The 21,671-nt window shown below is 39.0% G+C and overlaps 1 protein-coding gene across 1 annotated transcript in view; it reads right to left on the bottom strand.

Moving 5' to 3' along the window:
* megf11 (multiple EGF-like-domains 11) overlaps positions 1-20,023 on the bottom strand; it is a 208,907-nt gene extending 188,884 nt beyond the window's left edge. The window contains exon 1 of the mRNA XM_088340142.1: positions 19,849-20,023. The gene's annotated coding sequence lies outside the window, so the exon portion shown is untranslated. The remainder of the gene's footprint in view (positions 1-19,848) is intronic.
* Positions 20,024-21,671: the final 1,648 nt, after the last annotated feature.

Here is a 21,671-nt window from a genome sequence, read left to right as displayed (position 1 = left end):
GATTTACGATTTGGTTGTTCAGAACCGATCTCGGTCATAAGTTGGATTTTACCTGTATAATATTTTGTATCAAACACATAGTAGATGATTTGGAAACTCTTTCCAGAATTGTTGTGGTACATAAGAGTATCGGTAGCTGACGAGAAAAATAACAATAAATGACAAATGTTCAGTATCGACCCAACCCCAATACTTGACATCAGTAGCGATCAATTATTTTTTGTTTTTTAGTGCTTGATCAGAAATATTTAAACCACCACAATATGTATAAAACTGACAAAGCGCTTTAAATATTTAAAAATGTTCTCCTTTGGAATACATCATGCAGCCAGTGTTATAAAATTAAAGCAAAATCAGCATAAGAGTTCCTCGCTCCCACGTTGCCACTGTGACCTTTCCAACGTCCTTCAGTCCACTCGAACAAAATACGCCTATTTAGTCAGAATACATTTACAAAAATGAGCAAAAGATAAGAGCTCAATTCAGCTCGGTTCTGCATGCATGGCCAGTCTTCGATATGGCAAATTGAACATTAAAAAGGACTTAACCATTCAAATCGTACTTTTCTCCTCCGAACAATTCAAAATATTCAGCTTGAATAATAATGTCCAATACTTTTGTAAGATAATGCACAATTTTCATTAAGAGTTTGACACTTTTGGCACTGCTAAATGTTTAAGTTGGTGTTTTCAAGCTTCAGTCACCACCAGTGAGACGTCTGAGAGTTTTTTATTTTAGTTTGGTTGTGAGAAGCTGCAGATACAATTATCTTGTCTAATGAGGTTGTTGATACAGTATACCGGATAGTTTTTGCAAAGACGTGCTCAAAAACCACAATTCAATACATTTAAAGATACTTGCCTTTTTTGCTCTTAAAAAACAGTTGCAAAACTGAAGGATTTTATCTAGAATTTTCTTTAAATTCTGGTCACATAGGAGTACACACATTTGTACCAGCCACTTAACACGCATGTATTTGGAATGTGGGAGGAAACCGGAGTGCCCAGTGGAAACCTACGCAACGATGGGGAGAACATGCAAACTCCGCACAGGAAGGATAGTAGCTGGATTTGATCCCGTGACCTCAGAACTGTGCTGCCGTACCACCCACAGCATTATATTTCATTTTTTTAAAAGACCAGTGATGTGAAAGAAAAATCTTCGGATTAATCGAATATTAAAAAAAAAAACATTTTGTCGCATCTCCTTATTAGCACCAGAACCTTAGGGCCCGGTCACACAGACATTTGCGGCTGAATGACGGCTAAAATTTTGGGATTTTTTTTCGCCCGTGTTTACCCGCAATGGAAAATGCGCAAAAATGGCCAACCCGCTTTTGACCTGTGGTGTGGCCGGAAAAAAGACGCCGGCGACTGTTCCCCTTCCTCTCATCGCGTCATTTGCGGGTCATTTCCGTGTTTAGACCAACAACAACCAACCAAACCGCCCTACACCCTCACGTGACTTTTCCTTCCATGTTAACAAACGCATTTTGTAAAATAAGATCGCAATTTTTGGTTTAAATAAACGCGTTATATAGACTAGGATCTCCCAATTATTATAATTAGCTCGCTTTATAGTTTTAATAAGTGTTTTATATAGAATACGTTCGCATTCGTTGGGAGCGCAGGAGAATGCGCGTTCACGCGAGGGGGGTGGAGATCTACCGTCAATTTACGTTCACAATAATAACAATGACGGAACGGTTTAATCTGTCCTACATTTCCAACAAATGAATAATGAAGAGGTTTTGATTGTATATTCGTCATTGCAGTCCTTACTTCATTGTGAGATAGGATGATGTAAACATGGTTGAAATAGCGGGGGAACGCTAATTTTGGAACCGGGCTGTAGAAGAACATGTTGGTACAAATCACAGTCTTGTGAGGAAAAGTTTACAAGCTATAGCATCATTCTTATTTTACTATCGAGTTAAGATATGTCAAGATACTGAAATGGATTAAGACCAAGTTGTAATGATGATTGAGAGGGGGTGGGGCTGAAGGATTTAGTGAGGATTTACTCATTATTCAATGTCGATCAGAATCAAAATGTGTATTAAGGCATAAAAGCAGGGATTCTTAATCTCAGCCAAAGGGCAAAGTTAAGGTCCTAGCTTCACAGCCTTACTGCGACTATAACAGATGCACCAAATAATTTATTCGAAATGAAGAGAAACTACGCTGACGGGGATGTTCACCCCTTTGACGTCACGAGCACGCTTGGCATTTGCGCTGTTTATACGCAGAGAAAGGCGTTTGACACACACGCGTAACACGCTAATTTCACGTAATAACACCGCGATACAGGCACAGAACATGCTATTACCATGCTCCACCCACGATTACCCGCTGAAATTCCCCGTCCTACCCAAGTGTAACTGCGCCCTGGCCGCGACCATAGCACGTCATTTCTGCGTCATTAACTCGTGTTGACCACGTGTGCGGCACGCGTTTTAAACACGTGCTCAAACTTTTGAGCTGCTCAAAAGTTTTGAACGCGCCCAACCACGTGAAAATTTGCGACCGCGAGTAAAGCACAGCTCTATCTCGTGTATATTGCGGGCTCAAAGCGTCAAATGACGTCCTGGCGGCATATGCTTCACGACTGGATATTACTGGTCGTGTTTGAGCCTCTTTACGCTCGTTTGAGGAATTGTACCCGCGCTCTGAGGAATTAACCAGGACAAAAGTAAATTTCGTTGCCACCCGCGCGCCAATTCCCGAACTCGAGTCAAGCACAGCTCCATAACGATTCAACAGCGAGCTCAATACGTCCAATTGCGTCCGCCTCTAGGGCAGAAATTTCTGGCCGTCATTCAGCCGTAAATGTCTGTGTGACCGGGCCCTTAAGGCTGAAACCCCCACCCATCTGAATCGGTTTTAGATATATCAGAGGCAATTAAAATAGCGCCATGTCAGTGATAGTTATGAAGAGGGATACTAATATATTTTAATGGGTATCAATATCTATATCCTTGACAGATAATCCTGTGCAACTAGTATATAAATTCCTCCCCTTCAAAAAAACAACTCATATTTTAAATAAATACTCATAATCTCCAAAATAATAATTTTGCTTAAAATGACATAAAAGTTAAGATAATGTATGTATAGCTTTTTATTTTACAATCATTAAAAAGCGTATTAAGGACAGCCAATACTGATGTTGGGCCTTGTTGCAGGTTGCGAAAATTTAAAGTAGGGATGTTTGATATCACATTTTTTGGTACGAATACTCCACTCTTGTGTGGTCTTGGGAACTGATACCAAAAACAACTTGTACCTAGATTTTAATTTCCTCTCCCAAGTAAATGAGTGGTGTATCTTGTATCGTCAATATTTACATAATTAAAATATAGTTGAAAACACTGATACTGATTCCTGCTATCTGTGTGTTTGCATGTGACTTACACAAAAGTGAGTACACCGCTAACATTTCTGCAGAGATTTCATTCTAATGTTTATTAGAACATGACTGAAGAAATATTGGTTTGACATAATGACAACTAGTCTGTCAACAAAGGTATTGATTACTGGATTACTGGAAAGATAGCCTCTGGATTGATATATTGACTCAGATGGTGAGAAGCATGTGTGGCGGCAACCAGGTGGAAAGTACAAGCATGTTAGTGTCTTGCCTAAAGTCAAGCATGGTGTTGGGAATGTCATGGTTTGGGGCTGCATGAGTGCAACTGGAATTGGGGAGTTGCATTTAATTAAGGGAAACATAAACTCAAGCATGTACAGTGGAATACTGGCTCAGAGAAGGATCCCCTCCTTCCAGAAACTGTGTCGCAAGGCAATGTTCCAGCCTGACAATGACCCCAAATACGCTGCTAAGATGACCAAGGCTTTTCTAAAGGGGCTAAGGGTAAAGGGGATGGACTGGTCAAGCATGTCTCCAGATCTAAATCTAATAGAAAATCTTTGGGGTGTCCTCAAGCGGAAGGTGGTGAAGCAAAAGATCTTGAGGAGTGGAAGAGCATTCCCGTGGCAATTAGAGAGGCTCTGGCGAAATCCATGGCCAGGAGGATTAAAGTGGTTCTGCTAAATCATGGTGGCTACACAAAAAAATGGAACTTCAGGAACTTTTATTTAACGATGTACTCAGTTTTGTTACAAGGAGTTTAGCTATTTATAGCTATATTTTGAAGTTGTTGAGGGGAAATATATTGCTCTGCTATATAAGCTTTACACAGACTACCTTTCAGTGTGTCAAAGCGATGTTTCTTCCTTGCTGTAATAAACATTATGATGAAATCCCCACAGAAACGTGAGGGGTGCATTCACTTGTTTGACATATTGTATATGGATAAACTATAATATGAATCCAGATTTGTGTGTGTGGGCGTATGTCTCTGACTTAAAGGCTCCGAAATAGCTGAATCGATTTTCGGGAAATTTGACACGAAGGTACTTTAGGCCTCTTAGAGTGTCTTTACCTAGGTTATGTGTCAAGGCACCCCCAACAGAATTGATAAACATCTGTTTCATGTGGTCTACTTTTATGGGGCCTTACCACCTCTGACGGCCAAATTGGCAACTGCAACTTCTGACTATGGACTACTGTCAGCAGCCGAATGCAATATTTGTTTAGCCCGGGGCCATTTTGCTTGTGTTTTTTAAATTTCCAAGCAAAAAACCCAAGTATAAGGCAAAGTTTGTCAATTTGAAGAAAAGTTGTAAGTCTTTGCAGGTTATTCTTAGACAATTTCCCACAACGCATGATTTGTGTGTTGCCGACATGATCTATTGTCGGTTCCAGCTTGTCACGAACACCCCGACCCACTCTGAGCAAACCAGCTTTACTTGGCAGCGTGAGGCCAAAGGAGACGCGACTCGCGGCCGGGTTACTGTATTATTCAAGCGGCGCCCCCGTCGAGCAGCCAGTTATTCGTTGTCCGAATCCCAGATGTGCTTTAAGGCGTGCTTCTTTCGCCGCCCTGACAGTTGCCCATTGATCACATATGCGAGGTAGATGGCTGCTGAATAAGCGCAAGCGGGAGCTTTGCGTTATTGGGCTAAAATGACCTCGATGATGGCTCGGAAATCCATCAATAGATTTTGGAAACGGGCCAGAGTTCACCGCGCTGATTGAAGAGGCGAGGCTCAGCGAGTGGCAGAGATGCATTTATGCAAAAATATCATGCAGCAGTGCGCCTGCATGGACAGTTGGGAAGGAAGCGACTGCCTTGTGAGTCAAATGCAAAGAAATCCCAGGGAGACTGCTGATATTCACTGTTAATTCATGATATAAAAGGAAATAATCTTGCCGTTTTAAGCCCTAAACTATAGGCATATTTTCTTAAAAAGTCCAAGTTATTTTGGTGGATACAATTCTACCGCAGAAGTAAGTCGCTCAGTGACAAAAAAGCCATGTATATCCTTTTGCCATGGGCTTGTGGTGCATTCAAAAACAAACGCGTAGTCGGAACTCTGGCTCTGATGTCTGTTTTGGAATCAAGCATGCCACAGTGCATGCCACCGTCCTCCCGTCAACAGGCAAAAGAACTGGAGGAACCCACATTTGTTACTCATCAGCCTTACTTGACAGTAATTAGAATCCAAATATTTAAGGACTGTGCTGTCAGCAAAAGCTGTTGGATCATTGTTTTTTTCTGATCTCCTGCCTGAGTAAACCTTTCATTGTTCTATTCAGGACTTCCTGAACTTTTCCAGTTGTGTTTATGGAATGCTTATAAAAGACAATAAAGGACACATATCTAGTGATAAAAGAGGCATCTTTTTCTTACGAAAAGTTATTTTGGTGCAGTATATCCTTCTGCATAGGACTTGTTTAAAGCCGAAACAAGCAGTCGGAGCATGAAAACATTCAAGAAAAAAGCGCTAGAGTCTGCGTTAGGATCCAGCATGCCAACGTCCACCAGAGGTCATCTACAGGCAAACAAACTGGAGGACCCCATACCTGTAGCTCATCACTTGGCACTGACTCTAATCTGGAACCCAATATTTGAGGACTGTGCAGACAGCAAAAGCTGTTGGATTGTTGTCAGCCAAATCAAAGCTCCTAAAATCTTGACAGAGTATACTTTTGGCAGATCTATCCTGGACATCCTGAACTTTCCCAACCGTAAGTCTTTTGCAGACTGTGTTTATTGTTACCTGTTTTTTACCTCCTCCCATGTGTTGAGTTCCTTTTGTGAATTCCCTCTGCCCCCAAATAAAAGTATCTGCACTTGGGTATGACTCAGAGAAACATGCTGAATTTTGAAGAAAAAAAAAGGTGGATCTTGTAAATAAGTGTTGTATGTATTTGATGAATGATGAAATTGCTGTTCATGTGTTTGAAAGTATCAGTAATATATAACTTTATTCATTCATTCATGGTTATACAACTTTTCATTATTTCAGCGGTGCTTTATTTTGTAGCACTAAGTGGCCTTGAACATCATTATATCAGACTTGCTGGTACAATTTTAGAGAAAGGGTTGTTGTGCAGTGGAGTTTTCCAATGCTGTACCTAAAGTTTTGTTTTCTTTTAAATATAGGTTTTATTTGATCTTATGGACCACCCTGAGAGGAAACAAATTATTGAAAGCCATTTTTTTTTCGCACTTGTGATTTGCTGTAGCTATCTGTATCGCATTTGTGTCCGTAATTTTCTGTGAATAAGTCGATTTACTACACAAAATGTATTAGAATTACGTCAATAAAGCAGGATGCTTTAAGTTTAAAACTACACTGAAAAAAAACGAATTATGAATATACTGAATTGTATTTTGTTAAGTTGTTGTACAATCTTTTTTCAAACTAGGTACACATCTACATACAAATGCACACTTTATTGAACAGGGAATTACAAACCATTGTTTATTCATTAAAACAATTTGTTTCACAAGATAATTTAGAATGTGTTTCCGATCGCATTTTAATATTTTATTGAAACGTTGAATAGTTATTTTATTTATTTTCTAATTGCCTTTTACATCAAAGGTTTTCAACCTGCTTTAACTGAAAACCTTAACTCTGAGTTAAAGTTTCTACTTTAGAACGCGCTAAATAATTTCCATCCAACCTTTCAAGAGACACTGTGTGATATTTGACCACTAGATGTCGCTGTATTGTGTATTGCAACCCAAAACGAGTGCTACAAAGCACAAGGAAGAATGCAAACTATGGAGGTTTAAAGTGACCAAACCACAGAATTTTTCTTCTCGTTTTATCCCTTAGCCTTTCACTAAGTTTTTTTGGGGTACCCTTAGAGCCGAGGTGAAGGACGATCATGTCAGCTCCCTCTAGGTGTGACTCATCAATTGTAATGTACAAATTTCTTGACCTCATACATAAAAAAATACACGTTTACATGATTGTGTATTTTTGCTTATTAGAAATTAAATCAATATTGTGTCTTCTAATGAATATAGTGTCTTTGTAACACTAGGAGGAACTAAGAAAAAAAACTGTCCCTTTAACTCATGGTTAAAGGTTTAACTTTAGAAAGCACTAATTTATTTCCATCAAACTTTGAGAAAGTCAAGTCATGTTTACGTGGGTTTCCTCAGGGCACTCCGGTTTCCTCCCACATTCCAAAAACATGCATGTTAGGTTAATTGGCCGGTCCAAATTTTCCCTAGGTTTGAATGAGCAAGTGAATTGTCTGTTCCTGTGTGCCCTACGATTGGCTGGCAACCAGTTCAGGGTCTCCCCTGCCCACTGCCCGAAGATAGCTGGGATGGGCTCCAGCACCCCCGTGGCCCTACTGATGATAAGCGGTGCAGATAATGGATGGATGGATGGAAGTCATGTTTGTGACGCCCTTAATTACAAGGTGTCTCAAAGGGCTGAACAGACCAAAGAGCAATGTTCCCTCTAAGCTGCGCGCGTGCGCAATCGCGCACTTCCCGCACATTCTCAGCGCACAAGAAAATCTATCCAGCGCAATGTTCCCTCTAAGCTGCATGTGTGCGTAATTGCGCACTACCCACAGCTTTTCCGCGCACAAGAAAATCTAGCCAGTTCACAAAAATCAGGGCTCGAAATTGCTAATTAAGAAGCGAATTAAATCAACGTTACAGTGCATGAAGGTAAAAATACAAGGGTTCCCCTGACGTTGTGTTCTAAATGCGGTATTTGGGAGTCAAGGTCGAAGTAGAACGAAGTTGAATAAAGTCAGTAGAGTTTTTCGAGAACCGGCTTCTTCGGCTCGGCTCACTAAAAGGAACCGGCTATTTCGGGTCCTAAATGGCTCTTCAGGTTGTGTTTGCTTCTTTCATCCCTATATGACCAAATATTATGTAAAATTATGCACGAAATGACTTAAAGGAAGGGGGAATAGAACAAAAAAGAAAAAGATACCAAAATGAAAAAGTAGTGAAAAGCTGAGAAAAAAGAAACAAAAGGAAGAGAAAAAAGAAGGAAAAACTCAGAAAAAAAAGCAAGAAAGAAAAAGAGAAGAAAAACAAAACAAAGAAAAAAAAGTAAATAGAGAACAAAAATAAAAAAGTAACGGCTAGGAAAAAATAAACACAATGAGATTTTTTTAAAGGAATTAAAAAAATTGAAAAGAAAACAGGGAAATAGAAGAAAAAGTTTGTGTTGCATTAAAATAATTTCCAACTATACCAAGTCAATCTTGTTGCCAACATTGTACTTCCACTAAAAATGTGATTAAATACAGTTCTGTATTGTGCAACCGACTAAATAAGCCCCCAAAAATATTAGTATTATGCGACAAAAGATACCAGGAAAAAAAAGAAATTGAAATCTTATGCAAGAATTCTTGTAAAAACAAATGACGTTTGTAGGCCATACAACCTTTGCAATAATACATTAATAATGCAAAAATCTTTTTGCATTGCCGGAAACTCAGCAAAATGTAACGTGATGTCAAGTTTTGGACATGTTTGATAATGACTTAGTTGCCACACTTGGGATTGCTGTTGCTCACTGTTGTTTCAAGCGTTGCTCACCGACTTTGTGTGAACGCTCAGACCCGTGGAAAATTAGAGGGAACATTGCAAGGCTATTGCATACTACAGATAATTATTTTCTCTCTCTTTATTTATCTATTTTTTTCTGTTTCTTTCTCTTAATGTTCTCTCTGTTTTACTCGCTTTCTCTCTTATTCTTTTCTGTCTCTTTTTCTTTCTCTTTTCTCTTTCTTTTTTTCTTGTCTTTCTCATTTTTGCTTCTCTTACTCTTTCTGTCTCTCTTTTTCTCCACCTCTCTTTGTAATAGTGTCCCCTCTTCCAATGGATTTTATAAAACAGTAAGACCGAAGAAATTATTGCTGTCTTCATTTTTGACGGACACAGTTTGAGAGAAAATTGAGTGGTTGTGTCTCTACACTTTGATAAAAAAGTCCAAATATGCCTGGCAAAGAAATTCTTATTCTGCCCGTCACACTGCAAAGCATTCATCACACTAGTGAATGACGCCCAAAGATATCTAATGCGAAAGGCAATTCCAGCGTCACCTGCGGTACCCAAACGCATCACCTGACTCGGGCAGTTCAAAATCAGGTCAGCTCTGCATGTTAATTAAACGTTTCATCAGATGAGCTTGAAAACTTCATCAAGCCGGCTCCTATAGTTCATCCTCACCTTCCGTCTTTTCTGAACTTGTCTTATAAATTATTCAATATTCATTAAATAATGTTTGATGAAAAGGGGACAGGGGCAAAACGTTAACGCTAATTTATGACCTTGACAAATCTGCACCACTGTAGGATGCTGGGAAAAGATGGCATTCTTTCCCCTCTTCTTACGTCATAGGACCATCTTAATCCAACCTTTTTTGTCAAATAAGAAGTTCGTTGGCGGCGGCATTTTAATCACATCTAATGAGATCGCAAAACAAGGCGAAAAGATTGCCATCTGCAAAGATAATTCAATCTTTAGTTGCAATGGCTCTTTTCCAGTTAACTTTTCCAGTTTTTTGGTTGTTTTTTTTGCAGAAAGGTTTAGAAAAAATTGATTTGTTTGTCAAAGCAGATACATTTGAATTTAACTTTGTGTATTATATAGAGTCTTCTAGAAGTAAAGTCAAGTCATGTTTATTTTTGACGCCCTTAATCACAGGGAGTCTCAAAGGGCTGCATAGACCACTGATTATTGCAAACTACAGACTATTATTACACCATCCCTTTATCTGAAACCAACATGAGGGCAAGGAAAAACTCAAAAACCTCAACATGAAGAAAATGAAGAAACCTTGAGAAGGCACCGCACATGAGGTAATCCCCCTTCCAGGATGACTAAGCTGCATCGGCTGTTGTAAAAACAATTAATACACAGGTATCGTCAAAAGAAATTATAGATCATTCATGTGCTATAGAATAGAAGTGTGTTTTAAGCCTAGATTTAAACAGTTCCACTGAGGTTGCAGATCGAATCTCATGGGGCGGAGCATTCCACAACATTTGGGCCGAATGGAGAACGCTCTCGAACCTGCGATTCTCTTCTTGGCTCTTGGGATCACTAGTAGACCAGCATTTTCAGAGCAAAGGTTTCGGACCAGAATATAGGAGGAAATTAAATCTAAAAGATATGAGGGAGCAAGTCGATGTATGATTTTGTATACTATCAACAGAACCTTAAAATCACATCTTAAGCTAACAGGGAGCCAATGCAGGTAAGCTAAAATCAGGGTAATGTGATCAAACATTCTTGTCTTAGTTAAAAGCCCCGCTGCAGCATTTTGTACCAGCCGAAGGCTCTTGATTTTGGACTTCGGGAGACCGGAGAGTAGTGCATTACAGTAATCAAGACGGGAGGTAACAAACGCATGAATTAAAATCTCAGAATCGGACTGGGACAGCATAGGGCGAATTTTAGCAATGTTACGAAGATGGAAAAAAGCTGTTCTAGTAATATTCCTATCATTTAACTGGAAGGACAGATTGGGGTCAAATGAGACACCTACATTTTTAAATGAGTCACTCTGGGTGATATTACATTTGTCTATGTTCAGAGCATTTTTTGAGAACAAGTCACGGCATTTAGATTGACCAATGACTAAAATTTTGGTCTTTTCAGGGCTGAGGCACAAGAAGTTAAGTTACATCCATATTTTTATGTCGGTGAGGCAGGCCTCCAAATTTCCACAGTTTAGTGGGGCGGATTCATCCATTGTAAGATATAAATGAGTGTCATCTGCGTAGTGAAAGAAAAACTCACTCTTAAAAAAAAAACTATATTGTTGTGAATAAAAAGCCATAATACTCGGAGTTTGGTCACTTTGGATCTTTGTAGTTTGTATTCTTACTTATGCTTTGTGGCACTCGTTTTCAGTTGCACTACACAATACAGCAACATCTACTGGTCAAATATGACTTGTCCCCTAAGGCAATTTTTACTTTAAAACAATTCTCTTTGCTTTTGGGGGAGTCAAACATCAATATTTTTTTTCTTTTCACTATGCATTTCTTTTACAAACTAGTGTAATACTGAAAAAACTGTTATTTTTGTTTTATTTTGGGGTTTTTTTCGCACTAAAACGTTTTGGTTATTCCCTCAACACAAAGATTTTCAACCAAAGTATGCTACAACAAAGGTTGGATGCACGCACGGGCAAAATCTGATGATTATGTGGTGTTGATATATATATATTATATTACTACTGATGTAAAAAATTTAAACATATATATATTCTATTGTATTTTTGAAGGAGCAATTTAATTTTTTGTTATGTATTGTGTATTCCTGGCAAAAACCTAGTCAACAGTTCAGTATTGGTTTTAGTTGAATGGACATTGTGTAGTAGAATCGTTCCTTAGTGTTAAGAAAAACTTTAATTATTTAAAAAAAACAATATTGATTTGAATAATAAGCAAAAATGCATGAACTATCATATACATGGGTATATTTTAAAATACTTGTAGGTCGAGCAATCTGTAATCATTTTGCACAACATGAGGCTTACCTAGAGGGAGCTGACATAATTTGATGCCAAAAAGAAAAAAAAAGAAAAAAATTGTACTGTTTGGAGGGCAGCACGGCAGCGCAGTGGTTAGTACATGTGCGGCACAGTTCTGAAGTCATGAGCTACCACCTTCTTGTGTGGGGTTTGCATGTTCTCCCCGTGCTTGCGTGGGTTTCCTCCGAGCACTCCGGTTTCATCCCATATTCCAAAAACATGCATGTCAGGTTAATTGGCCGGTCCAAATTGTCCCTAGGTGTGAATGAGCGTGTGGGTTGTCTGTCTCTGTGTGCCCTGTTCAGGGTGTCCCATGCCCACTGCCCGAAGATAGCTGGGATGGGCTCCAGCACCCCCGCGACCCTATTGAGGATAAGCGGTGCAGATGATGGATGAATGGATGGTACTGTTTGGTGCCTTTAAGTCTCCATAATACTTATTCTTCTTTGTGCTTTGTAAAACTTGTTATCGGTTGCATGACACAAAACAGCGACATCTAGTGGTCACATATTACATAGTGTTCCGTTAAAAGGAGGGGCCTCAAACATGCTTGTTTTGCATATTAGTTTGAGTAGTCGATCGATCAGTATTCCAACAAAACAATGAATAAATCAATCCTAAAATCAATTGATAGATGGTTACACTATTCTGTTTTAATTCGTCTTACAGGTTTAAGTATCCAGTCACAGTTTAGCCATTTATAGAAGCGATCTGTTGGCTACAACAAGTATTTACCCAACGGCAAAACGACATATCAAATTGTTTCAAGGCATTTGAATGACTCAAATTACTCAAAATTCGGTTCACCAAGGAGGGAAAAAACACCGGAAGGAGGAAGTATGTGTCGTATGTGACAACCACATGTAAGTTGGAGTGACACCAAAACACTAGTGCTAAAACACACAAGGAATAAAACAAACTACAGGGACTGAGTGAAAGTGACCAAAACTCACAATTTTACTTCAGTCTTTTTAAGCTTTTCGGATACCCGTGAAAGCAAGATTGCGGATAATAATGTCTGCTCTCTTTATATAGTGCTCATGTAATGTAAAATACATGCTAATTTCTATACCCATGAGTATTTTAAATAATGCAAATTTATATGATAGTCCATGTATTTTTAATTAAGATTTAAATTAATATTGTATTTTTCAAAGAATGAATATTTTTTACCAGAGGGGGCGCTGAATAATACACGCTATCATTTAAACGCCAAAGGCTCTAAGTCTTGTTTATTTAGCTCTGCAAGCAGTTCATTGTATAGTATTGAAAAAAATTAAACCACGGTAAACAACTAATAAACCCAAGAATACCATTAAGTCCCTGAAACGAGCAGTATTTAAATCTCTTTCTGAAAAACACCAGAGGACCACAAAAAGAAAAACAACCGCGGGCAACGGAGCTGTCCCCTGGAAAGACTTGAAATGATTAAATTAGCCAAGTGGATTACATTATCTAATTCCATTATAATTAGCGATAAAAACCTGTTTATCTGATGTGCACATGTGCAAGCGGCAGGTAACTGGGCGTAGAAATCCTGACGATGATAGAGAGCGGATTTTTGCTGTCTAAGGCCTAACAATGAATGATAGCCTTATCGGCAGAGCACCAACACATCTCCAATGCGCACGCATTGGCTCTTGTCGCTTCTCATTTTTACATCTCGTCCTGGAAACTAGATGCAATGCAAGGACCTTGACTGGAAGTGACAGTTCAGAAGAAGAAAATGTTCAAGGCGATGGTGACAGGTGGATGCTTACATGTGCAAAAAAGTCGTTGGCTTCCCACAAGGGACATACATGAATGTCTTTTAACAAGTGAGGAGCTAAGGAGGTCATTCATCAGGGCGCAGTGAGTGCATTGGCAGAGGTGCACCTTGGGGAAAATTGGATTAACACGGCGCCACAACAGTGCTCCCGTATCTCCAAAATCAGCTTGCATATCGGAGCGAGGCAATCTTTTTCTTGCAGAGGGCCGGCTGACCAAAACGATCGCCAGCAATTGTCCTATTATTAATTAAACGCTCGTGAGTGTAATCAGATGCAGACGAAACTGAATTCAATAAAAATTTCCTAGGATGCTGGTGCCATGCAAAGGACTCACGTCCAAAATGTGTCTTTATTAGGTTGGAAAGCGGAATTTAAGAAAACACATTTATCAGAAATGCAAAAGACGGATTTTGTGATAAGATTTTAAATAAAGTGGATGAGGTAATAACTGTAACAATTTTTAGACTAAATTTGGGCTACATTAGACAGGCTAAACGAATTTTAGATGTCTATTTTGGGACTAAGTAACAGACCAGACCTGATTAACCTCCTGAAGGATATATAATACAATTTTGTTTATAATATTGGATGAGGCAAACGCGCCTATTACTGCACTATTTTTGCACTAAATGTGGGCTTCATTAGAAGGGCTAATTCTATTTTACTTCTGGACTTAATCAAGACTGTAAAGGACCAGACCAGATTTAGCTCATGAAGGAGTATGGATTTTTGTGTTCGAAATCAACATCTGGGTCGCAAGATAAGACGGGTAAGACAAGCAGTGTTGTGAGCAATTTCATTAAATTTTCCCCAAAAATAAAATAGATAAAATAAACTCATAAAATATGGACTGTATTCGAAGTAAATGTGCCAATGAATATCTTTTATTAAATTTGGGCTACAATAGATGGACTGAACCAATTTTGGATGTCTATTTAGGGACCTAATCAAGACTACAACAGACAAAACCAGATTTAGCTCATGAAGGATGACAGACTTTTTCTTCCTCTGTGTGTTCGATACACGAGTAAAGACGGGTAAAAAACGCGCCAATTACGACTTTGGGACTAAATTTGGGCTACATTAGACGGGCTAAACCAATTTTATTTATGCTTTGGGACTAAATCAAGACTATAATAGAACAGACCTGATTTAATCCATGAATCAGGTCAGACTTTTTCTTCCTCTGCGTGTGCGAATGAACATCTGGGTTGCGAGTCAAAAGTGATAAAAACAAGTGCCGTCGTGAGCAATTTGGTTGAATTTTGTAGTAAAATAAAACAGATAAAATATTCTGAGCCTTCAAGTACAGACAAGGCTGTGTGGTTTTACAAGTGTCCTTTCAAAATGGCTCACAATCATATATAAACCATAGGGGCAGAACATGGTGCGCTATGACAAAAACAAAACATTAAATAATAGAAAAAAAACATGTCCTTTGTCCTAACTGAGTCCTGCAGGTTGGTTTGATAAAGCTCAAGGCCTCACAGACCAACAGTAAATCATAGCACTGCCACAACATAGAGACTGTATATTGATTAAACAATTTGAATCATTGAAACAAAGTAAATCAGTATAGATAACTGCATTTGGATACATGGATATTCATAATTTATTAAAACAATGATGTGATGATTATATATAACTGGAAAACTCACACAATTGTGACTATATATATATATATATATATATATATATATATATATATATATATATATATATAAATCAATTATATGACATATATGTTTCCTTATCCTCACTGTAAATGTGGAACTGGAGTCGTCCAATTTCGTTGTCACAGCACATCCCATGTTGTAACAATGACAATAAAGGCATATTCTATTCTATTCTATTCTATATATATATATATATATATATTGTTCATTGTTCATTTAGTTGTTGTTGTTGTTGTTGTCATTTAGTTGTGTTTACTAGCTGTATACTTTCTTATCAGGACTTTCCCTGGTCTTCTGTCCTTATCTTATCATACAACCTTTGACATCTCAGGAATGTGCGGTACTAAATCTTGGAGAGGGAGTTCTCCTTTCCCTTGCCTTGTAATACAAGATCCCAGATGTACCTGTTAGTGTTTCGTGTTCCATTTTCCAAATCCACACTAAAATATCTTTCCTGGCCTTTTAGTGGGAGACGAGCTTCCCATCAAATGGTCCACAATGCACTCTGATTTTGTCTTTTTTTTTTTTTAATTTGTAGTAAATGTCCTCAACTTTTCTGTGAATTCCAGAAACAAATAATGAAAGTGAAAGAAAAAAAAGGAAAAAAATGCAAAAATCCACTTAAACATTTTTAACAATTTGTATGTTCATTGAAAATTTCGGCCAATAAATCCATCAGAATGGGTCTTAACAATTCCATATTGTTCGCTCTCGAGTACTAGAGAAGAGAGGTTAAATCATCTCCGTTATTTCCCCCCTTCTTCGCAAACATGTAAATGTCACAGCTTTCACAATCCAAGCGAAGTGTGGGCCCCACCGTCATGTATTTCATTAACTTCTCGTAATGCTCTTGTTATAGCTGCAGGGCGTTTGCTGAGCGTTCACCGGGCTTTTTGCTGAAATAATAAGAGCTATCAGTCAGTGCCCAGCAAAAACAGCTTAATTCGCGGGATAAAGGTCATCGGAGCTGCTGCTTTTGTGGCGGTTTGACAGACAGAGGAACAAAAACAAAAACCACAGCACAAAATCAACAAACTTCGAGCCTTTATGGCGATGTTGAGGTGTTTAAAACCATGTTCAGCGTTCTTAGGTCTCAAATGGATTGGTCTTGAGGATTTGACACCATGCATCATTAGTGCACAGCACACAGCAACAATTTCAGACAATCCATTCTATACGCTATTAATGTGGAACAACAGAGGGTGTGCAACAAGCACGCATGACTCCAAATGCGCATACACATGAATTCACATTAGACGGAAAACATGAGGATGATTTAGTTCAGGGTCTGCTGTGTAAAATGCCAGAAAACAGTCCATAATGTGAATCACTGTTTTCCAAAGTGCAAGCGGAGTTTTCACAAATCTTCTATTGCAGTGTTTCCCAACCTTTTTGAAGATGAGGCATGAGGGTTAAGGTTAGTGGTCATCGTGGCTCAGAAGGTAATACAGGTCTTTTTGCTGTAATCTTGAATTTTATTAGATCGTTATCCTGTTTTTTAAGTTTTACCATATTTTATCTTGAGTTTTTAGAAAAAATACAAAAGTATAGATAAAGATATATAAAAGTGAAAAAAATGCTTAGTCCGATATTTCTGTTTTTTGTTGTTGTTTGGGTTTGATTTTAGGAAAACGAGAAAATAACTATTTTAATCTGCAAAATGTTTACCTCATCTGATTTATTTTATTATTTTTGCAGTGCAATCTTTAACAGCTTCATCAGACAAAGCGAGTTATTGAATATATTGTCTGTACTACTACCTCTTGAGCTGATAATTAGAATAGAATAGAATAGAATATGCCTTTATTGTCATTGTTACAACATGGGATGTGCTGTGACAACGAAATTGGACGACTCCAGTTCCACATTTACAGTGAGGATAAGGAAACATATATAATAATAATAATAATAATAATAATTTCCTTGTATTGTCATTCTGTGTAACAATGTACACAGAACGAAATGTCGATTGCACCTGACCCGTTGTAGCGAGCCGATGCAGCCGCAGCCAACAGAGGGCGCCGCCGACCACTTTTTAAGTCTTAGGAATGACTCGGCCGGGGCGCGAACCACCGACCTCCCAGTCTCAAAGCGGGCGCCTTACCATCTAGGCTACTGAGCATGTCATATAATTGATTTATAAAGAACAAAACGGTGATCATCTGTCACCTACTGATATGAATGAATGTTGCACTTACACGACAGATCACTGGAAGAAGGCAAAGCATGCTGACCAATGGGGTCCTTTTTTCATGTAAACAAATTGGGCAATTTCCAGCAGCACACTGGAAGAGGTCCCATGGTACACTGGTTGAAAAAAAACTTTTCAATTAAAAAAACACAAAAAAAAATCTGGAACATTTTCCAGTCAAGCCTACAATTTCAAATTAAACAATGATTTATTGCACCGTTTATCCTCAGTAGGGCTGCGGGGGTGCTGGAGCCCATCCCAGCCAACTTCGGCAGTGGGCAGGGGACACCCTGAACTGGTTGCCAGCCAGTTACAGGGCACATAGAGACAGACGACACAATCGCTCATTTATACCTAAAGACAATTCACCTGACATGCATGTTTTAGGGAATGTGGGAGGGAACCGGAGTGCCTGGAGGAAACCCACGCAGACACAGAGAGAACATGCAAACTCCACATGGAGAGGCTGCAGTAGCTGGACTTGAACCCTCTACAAAAAAAAATCTTAATTCTACATCCAAATTCATTTCACAAATTTTGCATTACTGCAGTTTGCAGCAAAGCTATCATGCTAAGATATTCCCAAACAGAAGAATGAGTTGGCAATAACCTAACATCATTTTGCCCCTCTGCGATCGGCTCAAATCTGTGAACAAAGAGCCCGAATTATTAATCCATCAAGCACGAGATCGTTTTGGGACTTTGGATATTGGGCCTTTATTTAGGTTAAACATGGACATCTAAAATTGGATTCAAGCTTTTGTTTAAAACGGTCATTGTTGTGTTTACTTCATCCAATAGGGTTCAAATTTTATCAGTGAAAAGTAGTGACTTCTTTGGGCCAGTCAAAAAACACACGTACAATTTGATAAATATAACCATATGCTTTTCCAAACTCAACAGCTGTTAAAATGTCACATTAACAAAAATACTTTCTATTATTTTAATCAACAAATCAGTGGAAGCAGAGCACCCTTGGTGAAATGTCAAGCCTCCACAGTCCCAAATGTTGACTTATCAGTACTAGTTTCACGTATCGATCCACAGCAGGATTTCCAGACGTATGACTTTTACCGGACTTAAACGTCCAAGAGGCTTTTGTGTCCTGGAAGGAACTGGGTGATGATAGTTTATTCCTGTTTTATGGTGAAAAGGTTAGTGGCCTGGTATTCATTTTTTTAAATAAATGTCAAGTCATATTTATTTGCATAGCCTTTAATCCTAGAGTCTGAAAGGGCTGCACACGGCACGATTATGAGAGAACAACTTAAAAACCTCAACGTGTGGATGAAAAGAAACCTTGAGAAGGAGCCGACTTCAAAATGTATAAAAAAGAAGGGGGAAAAATCAAGAAATTAAAAAAAGTAATTCGTCCAAAATCAGATACACAATTTAAACGTTATTGGAAGACAATACACGTATGATCAATGGCTTCTGGACATTGCAACTTGCACAATACTAAATATTGTATGTATGTATTTGTCTTTTTTTTTGGTCGTGGTGAATAATCAGATATTCCACTACATGCTTGATTTGATTTGACTCTCCCACAATGCAGTAACATCTTCATTATTAAACAATGCTCGACTTTGATGAAAAGTCCAATGGGAGTTTGAATCCATTTTGTTATCCTGCACCCTACTGCCATCTAACGGCTTCATTGTGAATCAACAAGTACCCGTGGGCGCTTTTGATCGAATTCTAAAGAGACAATTCATCATCATCATCATCAGCTTTATCCTTTTTTGTATGGCGAAACTTTTTTTTTAAGTTGTATTCTTTATGAATAATAAACTATGATAAAAAAATGACAGTATAGTTCACTTAAAGCGGGACTGGATATTTCACCAGACGCCAGAAATTGTAATTATAGGCCTAATCTATAGATGGTCAATTTGAGAGACAACGAGGCTGAACGCGGAGAATAGTAGATAGGTGCTTCAATTCTTTGTAAAGCAAGCTTGTGGCACACTTACATGTGTTTATCATACATGCATTTTTGTTTGTTGTCTTCAAAAAGTACTGGAAAACAGCAACGTGCGTCAAAATGCATTTGACTGGAAATTGGAAAGCTCTCCTGGCTGATAAAACTGTTTTTATCTGGTGGTTTTTAACTCCCTTTGGCTCACGTCACCTCTTCCCATAGCATAGGCTCGCCAACAGCTCAATTAAATAGAAAGCCCAATTTATCACAGCCATCCGCTTGATGCCACCCGCAAAAGGGAAAATAATAAAGCACTCCCAACTCGGGGCAAAAATACAAACAAATACATCGGGCAATAAGCGGTGAGAACAAGATATTTCTATCATGAAGAAAATGGATCCAAACTCACCCTCTTTGATGGCGCCTGGGACAGAAACTTGTCGCCCTCAATACAAGAAATATTTCCGACTGGTGTCGCGCTCTTCCGTAAAAACAAGCGAGCCCGGCATGTTCGGTTCGGACCTGAGTCACTCAAAGATGCGCTGTGCCCTTATTCTTTCTCTCCTCTTCTTTTCCTCCTCCTGATTCTCTCCTCTTTTTTCCCCTCCTCCTCCGCGGGTGCTCATCTGAGACTGAAGCGCGGCCCGCTTTAAACCAAGGTGACGTCACAGAGACTGATGCAGAAGCCACGCCCACCTCCCCGTGGCTACTTGGGGTGGGCGACACTGGGAATTATGGTATCGATTTGATCCGAGTAAATGTTGTCCAAGGCAGTATCAATCGATACCGATTGGACACTGATCATTAATGCTTGGAAATGTCACGTTCATTGAATAATCAAACCCTTCCTTCCTTGAGTTAGGTCAGGGGTAGGGAACCTATGGCTCGGGAGCCATATATGGCTCTTTTCATGTGTACGTATGGCTCCGAAATAAAATGTAACTATTGCACATCTCTCTGTGGTGTTCCGATGTCAAGTGATTTCATCCCGATTTCGGTCCATATAAAGCCGAAGCAACTTAATGCAGAAGTTTGATAAGAAACCATTTAAACTGATTAATAAAAACGCTGGCAAACGACTATGATTGGGTGAGCAGTACAGGTGGGCGGATCCCTGCACATTGCGCCAGTCACTCCCTTCTCTCTCTCTCGCTCAGTGCAGTCTACACCGAAAGTGAATATGACGATATGCTTATCGTTTGCAGTATTTTGTGACATCTTTACAAAAGAACTTTGCATGCACATTGTTTTGAAATCGTAATTAAGGACAAATTTCATGGAAAAAAATCCCTTAACACTCTTGACTGAAGGTGGAAGACAATTTGTAAATGGCATATTTACATTGATTTGGACACAGGATTTGGCATTATTATCATTTCATACATTTGATTCAATCATCAAATGACACACAGTGAAATTAAATGTGCTGAAGAATTAGCTTTTGTCTAGAGAGCGTGTTTGGCAGTTTTTTCAATTTTGTCTGAAAATATATGATGTGGCTCTCTCAATTTCTTTTTAAAACATTTTTTGCTTTTATGGCTCTTTGGGTCAAAAAGGTTATTGACCCCTGAGTTAGGTTATAAGTACAATAAAAACAGCACACATATTTTAGGCACTAAAATGTTGAGTTTTGACGTTGATGGACCCTTGTTGGGGAAGCAGAAATTGGAGGCAGGGGTGCTCAAAAAAGGCTCGGTATCCAGTGTTGGGTGTGGTTATTTTTAAAAAGTAATTAGTTGTAAACAAGCAGCACGGCAGAGTAGTGGTTAGCGCGTGTAGAGCACAGTTCTGAGGTCATGAGATCGAAGCTCCTGTGTGGAGTTTGCATATTCTCCCGGTGCTTGCGTGGGTTTCCTCCGGGCACTCCGGTTTCCTCCCACATTGCAAAAACATGCATGTCAGGTTAATTGGCCGGTCCAAATTGTCCCTATGTGTGAATGAGCGAGCAAATTGTCTGTCCCTGTGTTCCCTAGGACTGGCTGGCAACCAGTTCAGGGTGTCCTCTGCCCACTACCCGAAGATAGCTGGGATGGGCTCCAGCACCTGCGCGACCCTACTGAGGATAAGCGGTGCATATAATGGATGGATGGATAATTAGTTGTAGTTACTCACTACTTTTTCAAAAAAGGAACTGAGTTAGTATCTGAATTATTTCATCGTAAAAGTCACGGCAGTAGTTACCTGGAAAAGTAACTTTAAAAAGGGTTTTTCATTGCCGGAGTAGCTAATCAG

Source organism: Urocampus carinirostris, chromosome 7 (assembly GCF_059441175.1).
Source record: "Urocampus carinirostris isolate Australia breed hairy pipefish chromosome 7, RoL_Ucar_1.0, whole genome shotgun sequence".
Classification (NCBI taxonomy): Eukaryota; Metazoa; Chordata; class Actinopteri; order Syngnathiformes; family Syngnathidae; genus Urocampus; species Urocampus carinirostris.
This window is presented reverse-complemented; position numbering and strand designations above follow the sequence as displayed.